This window comes from Nicotiana sylvestris, chromosome 8, assembly GCF_000393655.2.
Source record: "Nicotiana sylvestris chromosome 8, ASM39365v2, whole genome shotgun sequence".
NCBI classification, from domain to species: Eukaryota; Viridiplantae; Streptophyta; class Magnoliopsida; order Solanales; family Solanaceae; genus Nicotiana; species Nicotiana sylvestris.
The window spans coordinates 89505980-89511134 of record NC_091064.1 but is presented as its reverse complement, the minus strand read 5'-3'; the positions used below and the strand labels follow the sequence as shown (position 1 = coordinate 89511134).

Here is a 5155-nt window from a genome sequence, read left to right as displayed (position 1 = left end):
ATAACAACATATCATAGAAGGGACGGTCGGCCGCTTAAAAAACTAAGATGCTATAAATTGTTATGAAGTCAAACCTTAAAATTTTCAGATAAGAAGTGCTCCTTAACCAACCATTCCCAATCACTCTTGCCGACTCCCTCTGGCACATCCTTTAGAACATCGCGCAATGACTTAGATTTCACAAGCATGTGCAATGATCCCCTCCAATTATTCCATAACCTTCTCATATGTTTCAAGACATGATCTCTTTGACCATTTATGTCAGCACTATCAAATTTATCCTATAATATTCTAAGAATATCATCAAACATAAAACTTAAAGAGTTTTAACTAAACAAAAAAGAAAAATTTAACCAACAATATTAAATTAAACATTTGAGAGTTACTAGTGACAAATTAATTCATCTCTTAAGATGATTTGATTATTAAATATGGAAAAAAAAGCTTGACATCATTATTTGTAAATAAGAAAACATGCTCGACATCATATATAATTGGATCTTGTATTAACTTTCCCAAGCCAACAGGAGAAGGGAGCAGATTCATCAATATAGTTTATAGATGTGTTCTTTACATTTGCAGATTTCCATCTCTAGAAAATGCTTTTATTAGGAGGAAACATCTTATTTTGGATGTTAATTATTACTCAAAATGGAACAGATCTACGGATGATATCCTTAATCATTGACTGAACTTTAAACTAACATATTAACAATTGTAGTTTCAACAAGTTTACAAGATTCAACAAATACAAATTAGTACAAAGTCTACAATTTATTTCCAGTTTTCTATAGTTTCCGGTTTTGTGAGATTCTTCATTCATTTACAAGAAAAATAGTGATAAAAATGGAAATAAATTCAAGTGTAAACTTAAAAAGATGCATGAGTTTAATAGCTTGAAAAATACATTATCAGCAAAAGAACATTACGGTGAAGTCTTTCTTCCTATCTTTGATGATGAGAAGAAATGCAATAAAGAGTATAGGAAAAGATATCATTGTTGAGAAACTTTTGCTAAAGAGAAATGAATGTTTTTCTCAGTTTATTATACGGAAGAATTAGGATGTTGGGAGTTTTTTCTGGAAAGAACAAAAAACTATTAGTTTCGATCCATTTAATTTTCATTTCGAACTCTTACAAACTAGAAAAGAAAAGCAGATGCAATGATGTAAACTCACAAGTACTTTTTTACTATCTAAAAATCGAAGAAAAGAAAGAAGGGCAAGATAAACAAATAAAGAGCTAACTTTCTTTAAACTTTATTTATTATTATGTAAGATTACAAGGTTCAAAATTAATTTTCTTTTCATTTGTGAAAGAAGAAAAGAAAAAGGCAAAACAACAAAGTAATACTTTAAATTCTTAAAGTAACAGCTTCCCACATGTGGTCCAGCTTATATTCTTCGATATTCGCCTAGGAGTGTACGCGCAGTGGACACATATTACGATCACGAACTAATATACCTAAGTGTCTCACAAATGTGGCTGAATGCTTCCCAACAACTCGATTGTGGTAGAAAGTGACGCTCAACTTTTCTCCAACTTTGAGTCCTCGAACATTTTTACATCTGTTATTTCCTCTCACCTTTTTTGCGTTTTCAGATTCACATGGACCTGCTACTTTCAAATTTAAGTTAATCACAAAAGAAAGGACCAGTCCAATAACAACAAAAAAATATTATAAATCGAGACAGAAAAATACTTATTTTGCTTCTTTGAGTGTCTTGCATCACTTCAACTTCTTGAGGGAGGGAAACATCATCTTCTAGTGGATCAAAACCAGGAGGTGCAAGATTCGTATTCTGAGCTAGCTCATTCAGATAAGAAGCTGCTGCATTACGATTTTTGCTATTTCCAATCGGGAGTCTCTGTTCAGCATTCATCCTTACCGAACCCAAAGATCTAAAGCTTTGCCCTCGTCCCATTGCTAAGGCACCTGGTGCAACGTATGAATGCTTAATAGTCTTCGAAGTTGATTGCATTTCAAATTTTCGAGATTTTGATGGATTCATGTCAACCTAATACAACAAAAGAAAGAAGAGTATTATTAAGCTACCGCAACAAGAAAAAAATTTCAGCAAGTTGTCAAGAAGAAAAGAGATGCCAACTAGCACATTGACTATATTTGAGACATGAGAGAACATTCCGACCTAAATGTATTAACTAAAAATAATATCTGAAAGATACAATATGCAAATAAGTTTTATATTTCGACGAACTTTGATCTTGGAAGATGCTTCTTCAGATGAATCATCTTTATGTGAATGGCTTGAAAATAAGTTCGAAGGCTGGAAGGCAATGAACATAGTTGGAGAAAATTAGCAGAAACAAAAAACACATAGAAACTTAGAGATACAGATAGTTAGCAAGATAATTTTATCATAAGTGCATATATATATTCGGTTAATAAGCAACAACTCAATGGGTTTTAAAGACCTTTCCCTTTCATGCTATTACAGCTATAGGGTACTGTGTGTTATTCCTTATTTTTTCTAATTAAAAAACTTTTAGATATTGCCATTAAGTGCAGAAATAGCAAAAAATACAGACCAATCTTTTTTAAAAGAAGCACAATGGTGTCTCAAACATCCAAGTACACTAGCCCAACCCAAACCATTATACTAAATGAAACAAAAAGAATATTTTTTACAGCAAAGACAAATTTATATATTTTTCAGCTTTCAAATTGATCAATCATAAATAACTAGATAATGAAAATGGAAAATAGCCAGAACTAGTTCCTAACAGCTAAAACTAAAGGCAGCAAAGAGAAATCACCAAACAATTGTTCTACGATACAATTACCACATTAGCAGGCACATGAAGATGAAAAAAAAAGAACAACTACTAGTGCCTTAGCTTTGTCGATATGACGATAGTGATGATCCAGATACTTGTGTGGTTTCTAATGGAACTGTATTTCTCCTAATTTTGCCTCAAAAATGTATCTCTTTTGCACACCATAATGTAGACTTCTCCTACAATATAATCTTATTTAAAATAGAAAGGCAACTAAAGTCTTTGGCTAAATTTCATAGACAACTATATTTTCAGTTGAAATACTTAAATGCAGCAACTAAAGCTTGTAACTATTAAAAATTATGTTTGAATGAGGGTGTCTTTTTTTATGTGGAGGCAGAGGGGATCCCACTTCAGGAATTAATTTGACAGGAGCATTTTTCTAAACACATACAATTCTACTCTTATAAAAATTAGTACCATTTGCTTTATAGTACAGGAAACAAACGTGATCATGATGAGCTCTACATAATTGTCTGATTCTTTCACAGTATAATAAGAGAAGAACTAGAAAGTTAAAAAGAAGATCGCTAAAAAACAAGAAAATCCAAAAAACGAACTACTCCAATTAATTCATACAATGTGGGAATGTCAGATGAAGTAAGTCCATCAAGAGATGAGGAAACAAGGGATTTGGCCATAATTTGATTGCTTTCGTAAGGTGGAGCTAATATAAATGATCTTACTGTAGGTGTAACCTTTTTAATCTTACAAATATCCTAACCAAACCATCATTGTCCTTTTGATTACATAGAAAGGCAAATACTGAGCATGCCAAACCCAAAAAATGATTTTTTTTTTTTGTCTGCAGATAATATAATTAAGGAGAAAGTTAGAGAATTCTTATTTCACAAGAAAATTTTACAATACAATCATGCCCAGATATTGAGAAGCCTTTTGTTCCAATAATAATATGCAATCAAACCCAGTTCCAAAACATAATGCTCTACAAGACGAATACACATAATTGACCTATAACGAGCAATTTTCAATGAAAATAAAGAACCAACTTCTGCGAATTCATCAGTAATGTCATAAAACCTACATATAATTATAAGTTTGGAGCATATGTAATTATAAGATGCAACCCAGTATTTGAAAAACAGAGAGAGAACTGATAACATAAAAATATGCCCAATTTCAAACCACAAAAATAATTAATCCTTACAAAGCACCCTTCAATAACTCCGTATAGATGTTTAAGAATCAACTCTAATGAATATATGCAACAAGGATTAAAGAAATTTCCAATGATTTCCAGTAAATCCTATGATGAATAAGGCTCTGACGGGTGATTTAGACATTCCTTCAACAACTAATATGCAAATTTGGCAGCACACTATAATTGGTATAAAAATAAACATAATTTTAAGAGATTGATCTTTCAACTTCAATCCAAATTTGGACAAAATAAGTCATTCTTTCGACAACTTATACACATGTTTGAACAAAATAATTGACTGCAAGTTTAGAGCTTACCTTGACGAGAAGGAGATTGAAACCCTAGGTTGCAGAGAAGAACCCAAATTGTAATTCTTTGAAGTGTTCAATTTTTGAGATACTAGCTCTCTGCTTTACGTAACTGTACTCTTTCGTTTTTTTTTTTGGGGGGGGGAGAGAGTTGAGGGGGTGCGTGGGCTGATTGCGGGTTGCAAAAAAAGAGCGGGAAAATTTAGCGCCTCTAATAAAATAAAAGTAGTGTAGTAAAATGTAGATAAGAAGAAATAGAAAGAAGGGAGAAGTGTTTTCTTCTTTCACTTTGGTGTATTTTTTCATTACAATTACATGGCCTTTTATAGGCATAAAAAGTAAAGATGATGGACATAAAGTAAGAAATTTAATCTTTAAGTTATTCACAACATGGGCATCCAATGTAGCATCTAATGTAGCATCTAATGTAGTATCCAAAGTAGTATAACAACAACAACAACAACAACAACAACAACCCAGTATAATCCCACTTAGTAGGGTCTGGGGAGGGTAGTGTGTACGCAGACCTTACCCCTACTCTGGAGTAGAGAGGCTGTTTCCAAATAGACCTTCGGCATCCTTCCCTCCAAGAACTTCCCACCTTGCTCTTGGGTAGACTCGAACTCACAACCTCTTAGTATCCAATGTACAAACAATTCATAACACTCCCCCTTGGATATCCATGTAAGATAATGTGCCTCATTAAAAACTTACAAAAAAATATTGGGATGTACGTAGTTATTTATAATATGCATTGCTTACCAAGCAGTCATAGTCAAGCTCCATAAAACACCCCAAAATCCTAGCCAAAACCCACCTAAAATCCAATGAAATTCTAGCGTGTAATCACAGTCGAAAAATCCATGTGAAACGTCACTGCTTCAGT

The 5155-nt window shown here is 32.8% G+C and overlaps 1 long non-coding RNA gene across 2 annotated transcripts; it reads right to left on the bottom strand.

The window, feature by feature from the left end:
* Window positions 1-1247: 1247 nt before the first annotated feature.
* LOC104238211 (uncharacterized) lies at window positions 1248-4391 on the bottom strand. Of its 2 annotated transcripts, none has more exons than XR_011401615.1 (3): window positions 4279-4391; window positions 1703-2018; window positions 1248-1617 (listed from the first exon to the last, which is right to left on the bottom strand). It is a non-coding gene; the product is annotated as an uncharacterized lncRNA (long non-coding RNA). The 2 variants fall into 2 exon arrangements; XR_713829.2 differs by having other exon boundaries at window positions 1248-1614; window positions 4279-4389.
* Between the last annotated feature and the right edge of the window lie 764 nt (window positions 4392-5155).